The 19,141-nt window shown below is 35.9% G+C and overlaps 1 long non-coding RNA gene across 2 annotated transcripts in view; it reads left to right on the top strand.

The window, feature by feature from the left end:
- Positions 1-12,231, top strand: part of LOC131779459 (uncharacterized) — a 14,625-nt gene extending 2,394 nt beyond the window's left edge. For both annotated transcript variants that reach the window (XR_009339784.2, XR_010715843.1), the window contains 4 exons: positions 1-228; positions 4,471-4,501; positions 4,744-5,053; positions 5,922-12,231. The exon at positions 1-228 is cut by the window's left edge and continues 132 nt beyond it. This is a non-coding gene — a long non-coding RNA (uncharacterized lncRNA). The remainder of the gene's footprint in view (positions 229-4,470; positions 4,502-4,743; positions 5,054-5,921) is intronic.
- The last annotated feature ends 6,910 nt before the right edge of the window (positions 12,232-19,141 follow it).

The raw sequence follows: 19,141 nt of genomic DNA, 5'->3' as shown, positions 1-19,141 counted from the left end.
GGGCAAGCTTTGTTAATGGACCTTAGAGAAGCATTAGTAATGGACTGTTAGGCAAGCTTGGTATGTGGCCTGTGAACATTTTTTGCTATATGGCCTGTGGACAAGCCTTGGCAAATAACTTGTGGACAAGTCTTCATGGACATTGGGGAACAGTGGATCTCATATAATAAGAGGAAAGTGGATGAGGCAGAATAGCAAGTGGTAAACCAGAGAGTTTAATTACCTCAGGTAAAATTTTTAATATTTGTCTCAACTGTACTAGACCTGCTTTGGCCATCAGTGACCAATCAATGATAGTTCTGTGTAGGTTTTCCTTTTCCTTCTGCATTTTTGTCATATTTCTTGCTGCACACAGTTTGCTGATACGTATTAATACACATTGGTAGAGAAAAGCACTGTCATCTAAAGTGATTCATGTAACTTGTCCCATGACTTAACACGATTACTCATTCCAAGGCTTTAACTCTGATCACTTTATCACGAATTAAGCATGGGAACTCTTAGGTGACTTGCAAGTGTCATTTCTGTTGACTTTTCTATTGCCTGTTTGGACCTTCAAATTTTAAAGAAGCTTGTTGAACTTGTTCAGTTTAGCTTTTGAATCCATGCCTTATTTGTTTACATGGCATGCTTTTAAATGGATTGAATCTATGGCCACTGATTCTGCAGTCTTTAAAACTTTTATTACATTTATCTTAAAGTTTCTAGTTTTTGCTTGATTTAGTTTTCTGAACTCTCTGTCGTAAGTTACTACATGCATCTGTGATAAAATTTCATCAGCATTCCCACAGAGTCATGCTCTGCTTTCTTTCTAATTAAGCATAGATATCTGATTTAAAATCTGCGTCAATCAGAATGTCTGCCCTTATGCTGTATCTCAATAGGCTTTTTGGGCATGTACCCCTCAAGATGAACTTGTGAGAGTCTAATGGAGTTATTTGTCAATAGTATCAGGGAGCTCTTGACTCCACTTTCAAGAGGCTTTGCTGTCAGCACACATTTAGGCTGGATGCTTAGGAGTCATAGAGTCACTGTGAATTTGAGTCTATACAAAATTCAAACAACAAAATTTGTTTACCTTAGCAATTAACACACATTTCTAATAATCCCTCACTGCAAAATAGCTAAGCTAATGGAGGCAGGAGGGAAATAAACACTCAAATAAATTCTTCAATAACAAGTTTAACTGATCAAAGGAAATGACCAAGAGAGTGCATATACAATAAAAACAAAATAACAAAAAAGGGTACAATAAATTATAGAGACACCAATCAGGTATTACATGTACATATTACTGGAATAAAATTACATGCATAAAAAGAAACAAATGAAGCCTAAAAAGATTAGAATTTTCTTAATTTATCAATGAAAGTATGGATGTCAAGTATGATGTTTAAAGAAAAGGAAATTCTCAAAGAATTTCCTATCTTGGTATGGTGTCTATAAATTTTTCATTTCAGCCTTGTGGTGTGGTTTCCAGGATGAGGTAAAAACTTTCCCAAGCCACAGGGTCTTGAACATAAGAAGTTGAACTTTAACTGCTTGTAGAGTTGTGAGGTTTTATTCAATTGCGATACTTCTTTCACTGTGATGATCAATAAAATAAGGAAATTTATTTTATTAAACAAATTTGGGGTTAGTGACACTCAAAGGTGTTAAAAGTAGTAAATGACTAAATGACTCCAGGAAGGGGACATTGTTTTTTCTATTGTGAAAGTTTAACTTCCTGAACATTTTTAGCTTTTTAAGTTTGGTGATACTCAGTGTTATCAATAAGATTTGAAGTAGGTGGCTACCTCAGTGAAGCACCCACAAGAGAATAGTGTGAAAAATAATTTCCCTCTTGTTTGTCTATTAGTTTCCTTCAGAATAAGCTGGCTTCAAATGGAGTTTTCAACTATGGTAAATGATCATTAAATATTAGTGCCCTTTGTAACAGTTGTTTAATTGATTGTTTTATTTGTAATCAAAATCTTCCATTTGCTGACAAGCAAATCTGCAGGAGATTCACCCAAAAGTCCTCTCAAAAGACAAGACATCCAACTTTGCACAATACTAAACACTGTCAAAAGGCAGTTTACACGCACAAAAAAAGATGACATATTGTGCACATCAAATTTCAGTATGTACATTTTCTCAAATTCTGAAGCTAGGATCCAAACCTTTCTTTATCTGACCAAGCCAGATTCTATTGTTTTTCATTCGTACATCACTCTTTGACTCATAGTTGCACAAAGATCACTGCATTGTAAAGCCACAGTCTTTGTTGTCAGAGTCTTCTCCTTCTTGTAATTCAAAACAAATCTCTCAATCTCCTGTCTTGAAATACAGGACACAGTTTTTGTAATTGCATGTGAGTTGAGTGTGAGTTTAATTTATTGGAAAAATCTCAGGAGCATTCTTGTCTGCAGAGGTAATTTATACAATTGAAGGAAATCAATCAGCCAGTGAATTCTAACTGTTCTCATGGCATGGGTTGAACACAAGATTGTAAATGATCATTGAGCTGCTGATTGCTTCATAAAAATCATGAAAAGTCACTAACTTGCTCATTTTCTGGCTAACCAGAAACCATTTGACCATGGTCATCCTCATTTTTCAGAGCAAATGCAGCTTTTTTTTTGATAAAAGGTTAGACTCTAAGTGTTCAATGGCTTTTTTTGTCAAGCCTCAGTTAAGCAATTTTTATGCAAACTTAACATCTTTGCTAAATAGTTCTGTATTTGATTTATGTTTGTTATCGACAAGTGTGCTGTTGACAACTTTGATTTTAAATTTTACTTACTGACTAGCAGTTGAGAAGAACTACTGGTGTTTTATTTGTCCAAAATTATTCGATGAATTCTGTTCAGCACAAATTTGTATGAAAATTATTTTAAGTAACTGATGATGTGTACCCATAAATTTAAGTAAAAATGCAAAACAAGCAGAAAAAGAAAACTGTCAGTAAAAGAATGAATCTAAAAATCAAAGACCATGGAAATAAAAAAAAAAGATAAGATGATGATGATTTTGTAAACAGAAATTTGATGAATGCAGGATATTATTTTAAGTAACCGATGATGTGTACCCATAAATTTAAGTAAAAATGCAAAACAAGCAGAAAAGAAAACTGTCAGTAAAAGAATGAATCTAAAGATCAAAGACCATGGAAACAAAAAAAAAAGATAAGATGAATGCTGTAATACTAAATTGACTATTATTTTCTATATTACTGATTTGCATTTCTGTAAATTTGACTTGGAAATGGCAAAGTATACCTGGTGGTATAGTTCATTAGCAGCTGGATTGATCAGTATCAAGCACTTTAGCAGACAAGAATAATCCTGTGCTTTTCTGAACAAAAGAAAACTTGTTTGATCCACTGCCACACAACTTTGGTTTTTCAGGTGGGAGATATTTCAGTCTTAGGTTTTTGAGTGTTTAATTTTTGCCTATTATCCCTTTCAGTCCTAAGTTGCTGGGTCTTAGCAAAGTTGCTTGGCAAAATTACAACACTTTGGAATAGAATGCTCTTTGAATTCTAGGTCTTGCATCATTGAACACCATTCATTACCAAATTCAATTTTATTACCACTAGTATTGAACTAGCTATTTTCACTTGATCTACATGTATCCTTAAACAAGGATATATTACAATGCCCATATGAAGGCTTTCAGAAATTATTACAAATTAGGAATATCTAAAGTATTATTCATAGGTAATATTACCAACATCATGCTGACAGGGTCTTTTATTTCTGGGTCTCAGTTTTCCAGGCAGGTTTTCCTACTGTGTTTGTGTGTGCTCCACATTTTCCCAGATCTAAAGTTGGAGAGTTTTGGTTTTCAGTGTTTTAGGCCCTCTGGTTCTTAATATGTTCTGGGGTTTGGTTTTCAAGGTATTACCAACAGGTTTTTGGGTCTTAGGCTCTGGTTCAATGGTATTGGATAAAATTTTGGGTCTTTGATTCTAGAAATTCTAGGTTTTTGGTTAAGGTCTTCTACACCCTACTTTTTTGGTTTTTAAATTTTTGGGTCTTGGGCTTTCCTGGTTTTAGGGTTAAGGAGCATTAAGTTTTCTGGATCTCAAGTTTAGGGGGCCATTATGTCAGCTCCAGGCTGGCAGGTATCAGTTATTTCTGTGGATTTGGGGTTTGGGGGACCTAGTTTTGTCAGGCCTAGGAGCCTTCAAGTTCATATTTTTCTGGTTATTTATTTAGGGGTATGGGTTAGGTTTCCCAGATTGAAGCTTTTGTGTAGAAGGGTCTCAGGGTATGTTTGGTGTTGCTATTGTTTCCTATTTTAATGTTATTGTTCTTTTGAGGAGGTACTGGGTGCATTTAGACTTTTAAACAGATTGAGTTTGCATAGTATGGAAGCTTGGAATTTAACCTATTGCCAGGTTTCATTTCATTTCATTTCAATTGTTAAGAAAATCCTTGATTATTTCACACGAGTATGACTGACCTCGTTTTGTTATAATTACAGAGTTTTCATGAAGACAGCTGTGCTGCTCAAGGTAAAACCATAGGCTACAGCAAGGTAGCGCTTCAGTTTTTTTGTCCATGTTGGGAACATTTCAAACTCGAATAGGTTTTTTAATCATTCTTTTATACAGAAGAGGGGAACTTAATTTTTTTCTTTTGTCACAAGGAAAATATATTTAGCTTTGGATACACTGACCTGCAGATCAGCACCTTTAATCAAATTTCATTTGGCATTTTAATTTTTTTCTTCACTCATTAATTCCAAATTGATCAGGTGTGGTATTGCAACAAATTTGGAGATACCACAGAGGCTTAAGGAGCAAACTCTCACTTCCTTTCCTGGACAAGCCTTGGTTGGTAGCCTGTGAACAAGCCTTGATTGGTAGCCTGTGGACAAGCCTTGGTTGGTAGCCAATGGACAAGCCTTGGTTGGTAGCCTGTGGACAAGCCCTGGAACAAAGCTGTGGACAAATTTTTTACTGACAGTGGTGAATCCTGGATCGTGGATGAGAGTGGTTACTGGATAAGGCTGGATAAGAAAGTGGTGAACCAGAGAGTTGAAAGCTATAGATACGATGCAACAGGTATAATTTAGATTAAATATTTCTGCTAGCTTTGCCTGTCCTTTGAGATCAAACAAACAAACATGACATGTTGGTGACTTGTCATGCTTCTCCTGCAAAACAAACATACACCTTATTGCAGTCTGCATATTGTATTGACCTGATTAAAGTTTGTGGCATTTACTAGATTTTAAGTGTTTCTGATGCAGCATTTATTCTGGGGCTACATTTGATTTTCATTGGCAAAGAGATGTGATTATATTGTAGTTTTGGTGCTTCAAAATCACATCAATTTCCACTCATTTTTATTTGGAAAAAGTTGTAGTCAAAACAGATTTACTGATCTTACACATCAGTTCTTAAAGCTTAAGAATTTGATGAAGCTTTTTTATATTAATTTTTGGTTGTTGGATTCAAGAGAGATTATGGGTGAATTAATTTCTTTTGCCCCCCATGGCTATTGGCTGTTGTGTAACCAGTAGATTCCTATGGTCAATTGGCTTTATCTGGTTTAGATCACTGTTGAAAACCTTCTGAAAGTCATGTTTAGGGCTTTTGTTTTTGTTGAGTGATGTTAATGTTCTGATTTCTGGGAAAAAATGTCTGGTTTTCAGTGCTGGCAGGGATCAATGTACTGTGATTCTTGACTCTCAAAGTAATGAGAAACTGTGATGAATGAGTGTCCCATTTAAGAAGAGTTGCAATAATATCAGTTGCTTCAGGTTAAAGGAAGTAGAATAAGCACCAGTAGAGTGTTGTTTTCGGCTCATTTGCACTTTGTCATTTTACTTAAAAAAGAAAAGATAGAGAGCAGCAACTATTATTAATATGAATGAATTATCCTGAATAGAATTATTTTAATCTTATTGTTCTGATATTTGTTTCACAGATCTGCCAAATGAAAGCATCACAACTGGACAGCACAATACTAGCAAGAACATGGACCCATCCTGGTAGAAGAACCTTGACAATTCACCCTGGAAGCAAGTACAGGATTAGTTATCATAATTATTTCCATTAATGCTAGATTATATTTTAAGCCCAGCCTGGAAGGTCATTGAATGTGGGGTGCAGCTGGCCCAGGGTTTTCCTTCTAGGTGTAAGTGGACATATGGGGAGGTTTTTCACCCAGCTGTTGTTCCACCACCCCCACTACATATGTAGTTCATAATAATGGGAAAGTGTGTGTGCCCCAGTTGTTCAAACAAGTGCTTTTGGGGTCTCAGGTTCCAGGGCTTAGGTATTTGGGTCTCAGTTTTTATTGAATCTCAGGTCTTAGAGCTTGGGTTTCTGGGTCATAGGATTTTCAGGTCCTGGGTTTTTTTGGTGGTAAGTTTTTTGGGCATTCGGTTATTTTGAGTTTTGGTTAAACTGCCTTAGTAGATTTTTATTGAATGTCCACTCTAAGAGCTTTGGTTTCTGGGTCATAGGATTTTCAGGTTTTGGGTTTTTTAGGTCATGGTGAGTTTTTAGGTTTTTAGGTTTTTGGGGGCTCAGGGTTGATGGCTTAGGTTTAAAGGTCTCTCTGGGTCATGGGATATTTAGGTACTGGGTTTTCTGAGTGGTGGGTTTTTTGGGTCTTAGATTTCTTTGGGTTCAGGTTTAATGGGCTAGGTATTTGGGACTTGGTTTTTATTAAATCTCAGGTCAATAGGTTTCTGGGTCAAACCATTTTCAGGGTCTTGGGTTTTTTTTTTGGGTGGTAAGCTCTTGGTTCTTAGAATTGTTTGGGTTCAGGTTTAATGGGCTTAGGTTTATGGGTCTTGGTTTTTTTTTTGCTTATTAGGATTTTCTGGTCTCAAGTTTTTTAGTCATAAATGTTTTCAGTTGTACATTTTTCAGGTCTCAGATATATCGGGGTCCTTCAAGTTTTTGCCTCTCAAGTTTTAAGGGTTTCAGGTTCAAGGTACTTTGGCTTTTTGGTTCCGGGTTTTTGTGGTCTTGGGCTTTTCAGGCCCTGGGTATTTAAGGGTCTAAGGTCTTTCGGGTCAGGCTTTTTGGGTTGTAGGATTTTTCAGTCTTTAGTCCCTAAGGTTCTAAGATCTTGGGTCAGGCTTTTTGGGATCTCTGTTTTTTTCAGTCTTTGTTCTCTGGTATCTTAGGCTTTTCAACCCTTAGGCATTTCAGGGTTCAAGGTCTTTTGGGTCAGGCTTTTTGGGTCTCAGGTTTTTTCAATCTTAAGGTTTTTGTTCCTAGCTTTGTGTATTTTAGGTTTGTTGGATCAAAGATAGTTGGGGTTGTAGATTGAGGGGTGTTAGGTTCTTCTTGTTGCAGATTTCCAAGTCTTAGGTTTTCTGAATCCTTTCTGGGTGTGGGATTTCTGGTCTTTACTATTTTTCTAGGTGCTAAGTTTAGGTTTTTGCTCCTTACTGTGGGTCTTTATTATCATAATATGATTTAAAAGAAAAACAGTAAGTGAGATAGAACTACTTACTAATTTCTTTAATGCCTGCATGCCCTAGCTTTTGCACTTGTTTGAACAAATTTTGGGGAGGGTAATGTTAGATTTAGTTGTCAAAATTCCTACTAGCTAGCCTGTGATTGATTTTTTTTTTCTGTTTAGAGTTTACATGATATTCTAAGACTGCAACAGATTCAATTTCAGTTTTCTTGTTTTAAGGCATTGTTGAACATCATTTATCTACCAATTTAATTTCACAGTGACTGTCATAGGTGTGTGACAGATAAAAATTGAAGCAAGTGCACATTAAGGAGATAGAGGTGGCTGTTTTCACATTTAAATTGTGGGAGCTAAAGTTTTAAGGCAAGGATTGTCACCTCAAGGAGAAGACAATTTTAATTTCAAATCCAAAAAATTTAAGGAGATTAAGGCAAGGAGATTTCTTGGTCATTTTCTGGTCTTTTTGGTCTAAGATTTTGTTTAGGTTCAAGTCTCTTAGATGTTTGGGTTTTTAAGCCCAGGGCTTTTTAGGTTGCAGGTCTTTTGGGTGTGAAACTTTTGGGTCTTTAATAGGTTTTGTATCAAAGGTCTTTTGGGTCTAAGGATTTTTAGTCTAGTTTCAGCATATGATTGAAGCTACAATAGGATATTGGTAACTACAGACATATTATGACTCAGGTTAGGGTTAGGGTTAGGGTTAGGGTTAGGCATTTGGAATGGAGAAATTGGATACAAAATTTCAAAGATTTTTTACAGAGCCATACAGAGCTACAAATAGCTCCAAGACATACCTCATTGCTCAAATGGAGGCTTTCCAAACAATTAAAGATTGGTAATATCTTGATATTAATGATAGTTAATATTACCAACATCATGCTGACACAATTTTTTTAAAAATATTTCTGGGTCTAAGGTTTCCACACTAAAGTTTTTCTTCTCCCAAGGTGCATCAGGTTTTCCAGATCTAAGTTTGTTGGGTCATTGGTTCTCTTTTTCTTAGGTTTTCCAGTTCTCAAGTTTTTCGGGGACCAAGGTTTTTTAAGTCTTGGGTTTTTGGGCCTCAGGTTTCTGAATCTTGGATTTCCTAGTCAAAGTTATATTTTTGGGTCTTTTTTGTGGGTTCAGGATCTCTAGGGCTGAGGTTTAACCAGTTTTAAGTCCAGGGGTGATAGTTTTTTCTAGATCTCAGATTTCTAGGTCTTAGGTATATTTCTGGGTCCTGGTTATAAGTGCATTAAGTTCTGAGTGTTACAGTCCTAGATTTTGGTTCAAGGTTTCAGGGTCTCAGATTTCAAAGTCCTTAGCATATTCCTACCATTTCATAGTAAGTATAAGGGTTAAAGGTCTCTGGGTTCTGGATTTCTGGGTCCTGGGCTTCACAGTTTTACGTTTCTGGGATATAGTGGTCTCTAGATGTTTTATGCACTTTCTGGGGAAAGAAGAGGGTCATAGACTTCTACATTTTGAATTTAAGGTTAGTTGGGTTGGTATTTGTGGTAGGAATTTACGGGAAACATGTCATTCTAGTATTTCCTGGCCTAAGGGTTTCCAGAGTTTTACAATGTTTCAGGATTCCTGGTTTTAGGTTGGCATGATGTTTGTGGTAGTATTACTACATTGAGTACATCAGCAAGCTCATTACCACAACCTAACTTTAGGAGTATTTTTAGTTTGCTTTTCATTAGCTCACCATTTTGTCCTCTAGGCTGAATATGTGGCTGATGGCTACATTGTTTAAGCAGATAGCTTTTCCACAGTTAAGAAGGTTTCATTTAAATTTATTGCCAAGTTAGATTGAATTTCATTTCATACAAAGAGAAAATTCTTGATGATTTCATGTAAGTATGACTAGCTATACTATGCAATATTAAGCCTCACTGAAGATATCTTTTCTGCTTAAGGTAAACACAGTAGGCTAAATTTCCATTTACTTTAATTTCTTTTTGCTCCTTAGCTACTTTTCGGTTTTGCAAGTCATGATATCTTCTAGGGTCTCTTGTAGGATTCTACATTTTTTTCAGAACTTAGTTGGAAAGGCATTAGTTTTTCTAAGCTTGGTATTGCAAGCTTGATCTTAAAGTAATTAGGTTCATTTAAATTTGTGCCATGAACTTGCTTTATCAAGTGATGTAATTTACTATTACCATCATTATGTTAATTTTGCTAGGTCATCTACAGTGGTAATGAGCTTGCATATCTACTTAAGTTTTCAGGATATTATTTAATTTCAGATTGGTGGTGGCACACACACTTAGAAGCAAGAACAAAGAAAAAAAATTTAGCCAATCACATCCCTGCTGGGTTGTGGAAGCTCTGTCTGTTCTAAGAAGGTGTGTTTTTGATGTCCTCTGAAATATTCCAACTGGGAAATCCTGTGATGCTTTGTCTGATCCTGAAGTTCAAGCTGGGGACAGTTGAACACTTGGAAGAGTTGACCACTTGCTCTCGAGCAGGGAGGACAGTGTAGAGGAAGGTGAGAGTTTTCTCTTTTGTCTTTGGAGTTTCGACCAATTTGTCATGGAACCACACCGACAATTTGACACATTTTGGCCTCAGAAGGTGCTTTTTTTGCATTCAATTTATCTCTTGAAATGTTCCACAACTAAGGATCATTGAAACAGTTGTGCTGAATTGTAAGAGTCAATTTAGGTGCATTTACATTGGAAGTGCGGAGTTTTGCTGGATTTCTCTGGTCTGGCTTGACCAGACTCACAAAAATGACATCAAATTGAGCAAATAGTTACTAGGGGTCTCTCTGATGGGTTGATACTGAATCCAGAATCTCTCTTCTTTAGTTTTTCATTTAATTATTACAAAAATATAACACAAAATATTAACCATAAGCATAAACATAGATAAACAATTTTTTTAAACCATTTTTTTTTTTAATTAAGTAGCATTTTCTCACTATAAAACCACATTACCATAGATACTCTTATTTTAGGATCAGCATTTTTTTCACATAATTATACAGTTACTAAAAGTTATAAAAGCTAGGCCTTTTCAGGAATAGGGTAAATTTATTCACTTTTAATAAAAGTAGCATATTTATTGGGGAAAATAATAGCATTAGCTTTGATAAAAATTATCTTTATTGCTATTTCAGGAAAATTATGCCTAACTATAAACAAAAAATTATTTTTTTTACTTAAGGAGAATCTTTTCATAATGAAATTACTATGCTATTTATACTTTAATTTTAGGGGTAGTATAGTGTAGTATATTTTTTTTCATTTAACAGGGTAAGAGCATGATCATAAAAACTCCATTTATTGATGAACAGGCAAAACGTAACTACTTTTTGATTAAAGCAGCATTTTCTCATTTGGAAAAGTGTTAGTTTTAAGATTTTCTTAATTCTTTAGTGACTAAAACTTATTTAGCTTTCCTTAAAAAAATAATTAATAAGGGATTAGTGTTAGCATAAAAAGATGGCTGTATAGGTTACATTAATATAATTTTACAATATAGATGTTACTTTTGATAGCCTCCACGTAGCCGTTCGTAGGCTCGTCAAGCAATGGTCCTGTCACAGATAATTCTGTGCCTGGAACATTCTAGGAATAATTAGCATAGGATAAAAGGACTTTATCGCGTTAATTAAAAATTTATAACCAAACTAGGGTTTGAAGCCGATGCAAATCGCATAAATAATTAACAAATAGAGGAGCTTTAGGTATTTTTTCCATTTCGCTATTATAAGAAGCGCTTCCTAGTCTATACTTAGTTTTTAAGCATTCCCTAAGTTTACTATATATTTTTTTTCACAAATTAATTAGTTCAAGGCTCGTTCAGCTTTGTATGTTGATTGCCTGTCTCAGATCACGGACGTTCTCTGGAGATTTGTTCTTTTAATTTTCTCCTCCAATTATTCTTTCGCATGCACGTGCATGATTGAAAATTCAAGAGGAACAATTCCCCGTAGACGTCTTATGATTTGAAATGGTCAACAAACAAACCAAGCCGGATGTGCAGAACTAAATAAAACCTTTAACAAAATATAATTTAGTTAGAATAAAACTAAACCTCCAGTAGCCTAAGGATAAGGATTGCGCCAAATTATTTTCATTTTAATTAAAGAGAGATTCTGGTATGGGTATCTTCATAGACGAGAGACGTTTAGTGACTTGTGCTCTTTGGTGATATTTGTGTGATAAAGTCAAACCAGACTAGTGCGATTCAGTATCTTTCCTTGCTTTCAGTGACGATGCACTGAAAATTGGGCACCGCAAGTTAGCGCTTCGGTTTTTTTAGTCCAGGTTGGGAACATTTCCAACTCAATTAGGGTTTTTACTACTAAATTTATGGCGCGACTGCGAGCAAAAATTACCTCTATCGCCGCCGAGGCAAATCACTTTAGTTTTTGATATATTGACTTGCAAATTAACGCCTTCAACCAAATTCCATTTTGAACTTTAATTTTTTTTTTCAAATCATTAATTCCAAATTGATCAGGTGTGATATTGTGACAAATTAGGAGAAAGACCCCGGAGGCATTGAGAGCTAACTCTCACTTTCCTTTACCCTGCCCCCCCTACTTGATAGCAAGTGTCAACTCTTTTAAGTGTTCAACTGTCCCTGGCTTTTACTAAGGGATCAGATAAAACTGAACAGGATTTTAAAGTTGGAATAATTAAAGAGGACTAAGAAACGACACTGACTATGAGCAGCAGAGTGGAAGCAACCCTACAGTGGTGATAAGATTGGCTATATTGTTTTTTTTTTTATTTTTTTCCCTTAAATAAATGATGGACAAGACAGACAATTTTATTTTATCAATAAAATGTTGTTATTTTCATTCCTGTGTTGCTTTACTTCACAATCCAACCGTTAAAAAAGTGAACCAGATAAACACCTAGTAATAAGCCAAGTTTTGCAAAGACAACAATATTGTTACGTAAATACTTTCCCCAAAGAGTCTCCTAATGCATTTGGCTTTAGTAGAAAGTTCTTCTCCATCAAACGTACCGCGAATTCTTGTTTTTTAACCATAGTGAAGACGTAGAAGAATAATAATCACTTGATTATTTTCTGTAACAGCCCTTGTGCAAGTCGTCACGCAGAGACGCGTGACCTCATCTTCTTTTACCGTGACCTTTTTTACCAATTGTAAACAAAAGCGCTAAATTTTTCCTGAATTTTGATTCAGTATTTCGTACGACGAGATAGAAGTAAACTATATGCTAAAAACCAAATGCATTATGAGAACATATTTGAGGAACACCAGCTGACGTATTTGCGTAACGTAACAGAAATTTTTTTAACGCAAGGTAGCGCGAGACAAGGGTTTAAAACCTTGTGGGACAGATCTTGGATTCTCAGAGTTTATTCTTGATAAAACCTCTCCATTCGGTCCCTCTTTAAAATTGATTTAGAAACAATTCCTGACAATTGAGAGAAAATTCCATACCGAAATTGTATTTGATAAAATTCAAAGGTTTTAAGCCCGTGCGATCGTGTACAAACCAACCCGTCTTTTACACAGAAATTTGCTTGAGTGATAAAACTCTTGGGGGTTAGACAACATAAAAAAATCCATTCAAGATTGCAGCAGCATTACAGTCGATCCTACAGATTTTAAATTTTTAAAAGAATTGAAAGTAAAACATGTATGCAAATATGTCCCTATCATTTCTCACGCTTTTCTTAAAATTTGTATTCTAAAAGTCTGAAATGTTTTATTTCCTCAGCATATTGAAGTGCCTATGCTTATTTTCAGTGTTGAGAATCTAAGCTGATCTTCATCAGTTGAAACCTGAAATGACTATTCGAAAAAAATTCAATCAGGGCCTTAATTTATCTTTGAATGAACACTCCGAAATTATATTGACCACAAAGGTTAATTTTGCTGTTTCACATAATCAAATTGTTTGATGCGTTTTGTCTTAAACCTTGCGTGACATTGAGGGTCACACAACGGGTCACACAAATTCCCAAACGTACTAGCGAATCGCTTAATTCCTTTAAAAATTAAATTTCAGAGCCTTTGCCAATAATCAAATAATTTTTTCCTTTCTCTTTATCCAGTATTGTTCTTGGGAAAACGAAAATATGTTACGGCACGATTGAGTAATACTACAATTTGTTTAAAAACGTTCCTGAATACAAATATCTCTATAAACTGGAATACTGTTTATTTGGAAGACCTTATCAAGATGGAAACTTCTGCTGCAATCTTGAAAGCATGTTTCAGAGGGTTTTGGAGACTTAATTTTGAGACCAAATTTTATCACAATGCAACAATCATTGATAGGACAACCAGGAGAGGTTTCACAAAATTCACTCATCACATTTCCAGTAATTAATGAACAATCAAACCAGCCACTCAACCAAAATGTTGAAAATCAATCTCTCCTTTAAACTGATCACACAAGACAACTTTGGAAGTTACCATATTATACTTTGCTTGCAAAAAGAGGTTTGTTTTCACACATTTTGGCAAAGATGTTTGACTGCACTTACCGGCAATCTCCCAGACATGCAATGTACCATACAAATATAACCTTTTTTTTAAGGTGCACCAAATCACAGAAAACATGGAAAGCAGGCATTGACACAGGCCCACAAACAATGCTGGTTGCCTGCTTCTCATGTCTCCATGTATGGTTGCAATTCTTCAGCATCACAAAACATCCAAACAGCACATGAATATTTTGTGCTGCTAAAACTATCTGGTTGTAAATCAGTTTGTAAATTAGTTTGCCAATCAGTCATCAGCTAATCCCTGATGGTTGGACAGACATCAATCAGACATTCAGTCAGTCAATAACCAAGTTATTTATCCATAAGTTTATTAGGTAGACCTCTCTATTGGTACACAAGACCCTTAGACAGTGCATCAGTCAGTAAGACATTTGGTTCATCATCACTCATTCAGTCAGTGACTTGATGAGTCTGTCAGTTTGACAGTCAGTCTGTTTGTCTGTCATTCATTCATTCTGTCAGTCATTCATTCATTCAGTCAGTCAGTCAATCAATCAGTCAATCATTCATTTAGTCAGTCATTCAGTCAGGCTATTAGGCAATCAGTAATTCAGTCAGTTAGTCTGTCTATCAGTAGGTTTGTCACTCAGTCAATCAGTCATTCTGTTAGTTATTCAGCCAATCAGGCATTCTGTTAGTTATTCAGCCAATCAGTGATAAATTAGTCATTCAAACACTCGATCAGTAAGTCAGCCATTCAAACAGCCAAATAGTCATTAAAACAGTTAGTCAGTCAATTAGTCAGTCAGTCAGGCTATCGGTTGGTCCGTCAATAAGTCAGTCAGTCTATCAGTGGGTCAGTCAGTCAGTTTGTCATTCAGTCAATCAGTAATTCTGTTAGTCAAGAAAAGTCTATCAGTCAGTCAGTTGGTCTGTTCATGACAGGAAAATGGAAGCATCAGCATGCTGTAATTTAGAAATTCTTGGAATTTTCTTCAAAATTTAGATTTTTACTTTCTCCAAATAAACTTTCTGTAATTTCCCAAGCTTTAAGAATTTTCTTAGATCATTAGCTGACCTGTGGCAACCATGTACCTATTGAGTTAGGTATGCTGTCACAACACAAAAGAGTGCATGTACAGTATATCAGTCACTTTGAGGTGCACAACCACTCGAATAATAAAATATTCATTTTATTATTGAATGAATATTCATTTGAGTGGATTCTGGAAGGTAACTTAATATTGCCACTTTTCATTTATTTTGCAACAGTTGACTGACTGAAGTATGTACAGATAACACTCTTATTTCATGCTGTACCACTATGCCTATTTGCATGGCACAGGCTCAACAACAATATTTTCTGTTGCCTTTTTGTATTACACATCTAACAATCAGAGAAGCCCTTGACTCCTGCAAGGTGACTTTGTATATCTACTGTAATTTCCAGCCGATTACCCGCAGGTAATCTGTTAATTTTTCCACAAACAGATGTTGGTGCAAATTATAGGAAGGTGCGGGTAATATGATAATTCTTAAAGTTTCCAGTATAGTTTTAAAACTATTAGCAGGAAAAAACACAGAGATGATAAGATCCACTAAATACACTCTTCAAAAAACCTGTGTAATAACTCATTTATTTCACGCAGATTGCTCCTCTCAATAAGAGACTTAAATGCTCTCGAAATCGAAAACAAACAAAACTCAATAACTAAGCTTTTATCTCATTTGTATTCTTACTCTCTTACCTAGTCTATTTCCTAGCTTGTTCCTTTTTTAAGTTCAAAACACAATCTCACTTACACAAGTAGTGAACTTGAAAATAAAAGAATTTAATTGTGAAAAAGCTGGGTTCAGAGCAATTCACACGGAAAATGATGCTGACATGTTAATTTTGTGGTGCCACATAATAAATGGCACTAAAGAATTTTTGACACATCAGTGAAATTTTCTTTGCTAGTACTGCCTTGAGTTAAAGAGTATTTTCCTGTTTCAAGCAGTTTCTTCCACTTGGTAGATCTCAAGTGGTATCATTCTCAACGAAACAGCGAAGACAAAAAGTGTGAAAATTTATTAATTGCACGCTAAAGGATATCATGTCAACAAAAACAATGAAGGAACTTTGTGTGAGTCAACGATTTTCTTTTGTTTTTTGGTGCAGGTTATCTGCCAGTGCTGGTAATCTGTTGAAATTTTTTTCTCATTATTCCAAAAATTGATCAATGTGGGTAATCTGCCATGTGGGTAAATGGGCGGAAATTGCAGTAAATGATTGCCTGTCAGCCTTCATGACTGTCCATCAGTCAATCAGTCATTTTGTGTACCAGTCAATCACCCAATCAATTGTCAGTCTGTAAGTCAGTCGGTCAATCCCTGTTACTTTCTGTTAGCCAGTCTGCCAGACGGTCTTAAGCCTGACAATCAGTCATTCAAGCAGGCAGCCAGCCAGTCAGTCAGTCAGTCTGTCAGTCTGTCAGTCAGCCTATCAGTCAGTCTCAGATTAACAGTTAGTCTGTTGCATTATCATGCAGCCAGTCATTGAGACAGTCAACCACTGAGCCAGTTGGTCAATCAATTGGTAAGTCAGTCAGTCTGTTAGTCAGCCAATCAATCAGTTGGTGGATCAATCAGTTAGTCAGCTAGCCAGTCTGATAGTTTATCAGTCAGCCAAATAGACAGGAAGTCAGTTAGTCAGTCTCTTAATTACATGTAGGTACTGTAGTTGACCATCCAATAATCAGTCAGTCACAATCAGTTGACAGACAGTCAACCAGACAGGTACAAGTCAATCATTCTGCCTATCTGTCTTAAGATTAGCCAGATTCTGTGTTTTTTGATGAAGATGCCTCAATTGTGGGCAGCTTCCTTTACTAGAATTGCTACCCAGCATCAGCCTCCAGGCTCATCCAGAGGTGATAAAAATAATGGTGTTTTGCTAAGACTTCACTTTGGAATTTCTGGAATTTAACAATTCCCCACACACCTTCATATTTTATTGTATCAATCTTCTTTCCCAGATACATGCTAATTTATGTACTTGGCAACTTGTCCTTTTAAAAAATTGCAAGTCAGACAGTCAACTGTGACGACAGACAATGAAAAGTGACACAGAAATCAACCTTTATCCACAGTACATTGATACACTACATGTCTGGGGTGAATTTCAAGTTTATGTCCCACATGCACTAATGGTACATGAACTAAGTCAGCAGCATCACCCATTTGCTACCTTGGAATTAAAACAAAACTTGGCTTATTTAAGACTTTGTCTACCTGGTTCAATTAACAGCTGGATTGCAAAGGAAAACAAACATCTTGAAAGAGATCTGCTTGAAGCTTGGTCCACTTGTTCACCCATCAGACATCTGACCTGGAGAAAATAAGATATATTCCTACTGATAAGTGTTAAGCCAAATGAGAATGAAGCTTAGTTCTTCTTACAAGCACATTATTTCAATATTTGGACCACCACTACTACCAATGCACCAAGTACTCCCATGAAAAACCTCTTAGTTAATGTGCAACATTTGTCAATCAAGAAACAAGCTTTTATTTTCACTCAAACAAAACAAAATAAAAAACATGATTTTGCCACAAATATTTACTCTTTCATGTAAGTTTTTCTTTCTGCAAGCCATCTTTTGACCTTGACATCCAAATTTGAAACAGTTGGTGGATCTGAAGGTATATAGTAACCTCAATTCCTTGCAAGTCTGCTAGTCAACACGTTTGTCAGCCAAGTGTCCAATAATGACATTTTTCATTGTAGAGAATAAAGGGGTCATAGTGACAAAATTTGACTGCTGGCTTAAATTTTGAGTGTGGAGGCTTTAAGATGGCACTTCACAGTAGGCACTTTTCCCTTGTATTTGTTGCAATTTACCAAGTAATAATGAGCCAAAAATCCAGGCGATCGACAAACTCTTGAATTATTTACAATTAAAAAAAAAGTTTCCAAACTTCCGTATTGAATTACATCATAGTAGAAAATACCAGCTTAACAAAGTAAAATGTCCTAATAGTATGAATATTTGAAAATATTCCTGCCTTTTAAGGGACCAAAAATATTATCAGCACTGTAATGTTGATCACTACGTTCTTCGATTTTCAGAGCAGATGTAGTCATGGGTAAAACTACAGATCACTGGGCCACTTATTTATCCACCATTGAATGACACCATTCTGCCTCGTTCTTCAGAGCATGCCGACACTACGGATAACTAGATATGCTTATGTACAGCGATCCTTGAACATTTTTTTCTAGGTATTCTGCAGTTACTCCAATTTTCGCAGAAATATTACTATAAACGTAAAATCACAAGCCTATTTACCTCCATAAAAAGATCTCTGTTTTTGCATGTCACTCGGATCTCAGCATGGATGCCTGCAAACAACAAAAACAAATAAACCAATGCTCCAAAAACAGAAACAACAAAGGTTCTGCTTCTGACGACTTACATAGAAGCAAAACTACCAGGAAATAAGGATAAACAAACCTTCCAATTTCTCGTAAACAATTTTTCAGGCACGAACACGTGCAAAATGACTGACTTAGGCCACGCTTGCAACTAGCTTAACCTCGTTCCCAGGACCTTGACGATGTAGAAATCCAACATGGCGCAGAACGAGAGCTAGAACAGTTGATAATTTCCGAAGAGCCGGAACACGTAGTCGTCAAGAATAACGTTGGTTATAGATATACATGTCTTAACCCAGGAAAAGATAAAATGTAAAATAACAGTATACGCGAAGAAGCCTGCACAGCTCCTCATAGGCTACAGACAAAGAAGCGCGCGAAGCCGCGCGCCAAAGCAGGCGGTGTTGAGCGCTTTGCAATTGTTTAGCGCTGTCTTTTTGCTTTCAAGATTCAAACCGTTTCTTCGGAAAATTTCTTAAGCGTCTCGAGACTCGATTCTTGATTATCGGTAAACACAAGAGTTGAAAACCGAAACTCGAAACCCAAGCCTCGTTCTCGAAAACTTCGACAGTTTGAGTCGAAACTGTTACATGTTAATCAGTTCCTTTGTAGTTCAGTGAAGGGATATCTGAGCACAAACTACCCACGATAACTCAGCTAGTATTACTTAAACATTACTTTTAAGGTTCTAAGAAAATTTCCTTTACAGATATTTGTATACCCTTTAGTTGTAAGTAAGTTATGGAAAACAGGATACATGTAGGCTCTTACAAACAAGACTCCTGTATTCATTGCAGCAAACTCCGCATGTTGGAAAAGTATTTCAGACTTGTATAGATTCACTGGTTAAAGATTCTCAATTAGGTTT

Source organism: Pocillopora verrucosa, chromosome 12 (assembly GCF_036669915.1).
Source record: "Pocillopora verrucosa isolate sample1 chromosome 12, ASM3666991v2, whole genome shotgun sequence".
NCBI classification, from domain to species: Eukaryota; Metazoa; Cnidaria; class Anthozoa; order Scleractinia; family Pocilloporidae; genus Pocillopora; species Pocillopora verrucosa.
The sequence above is the reverse complement of the archived record's forward strand: the minus strand, read 5'-3'. Positions and strand labels throughout refer to the sequence as shown.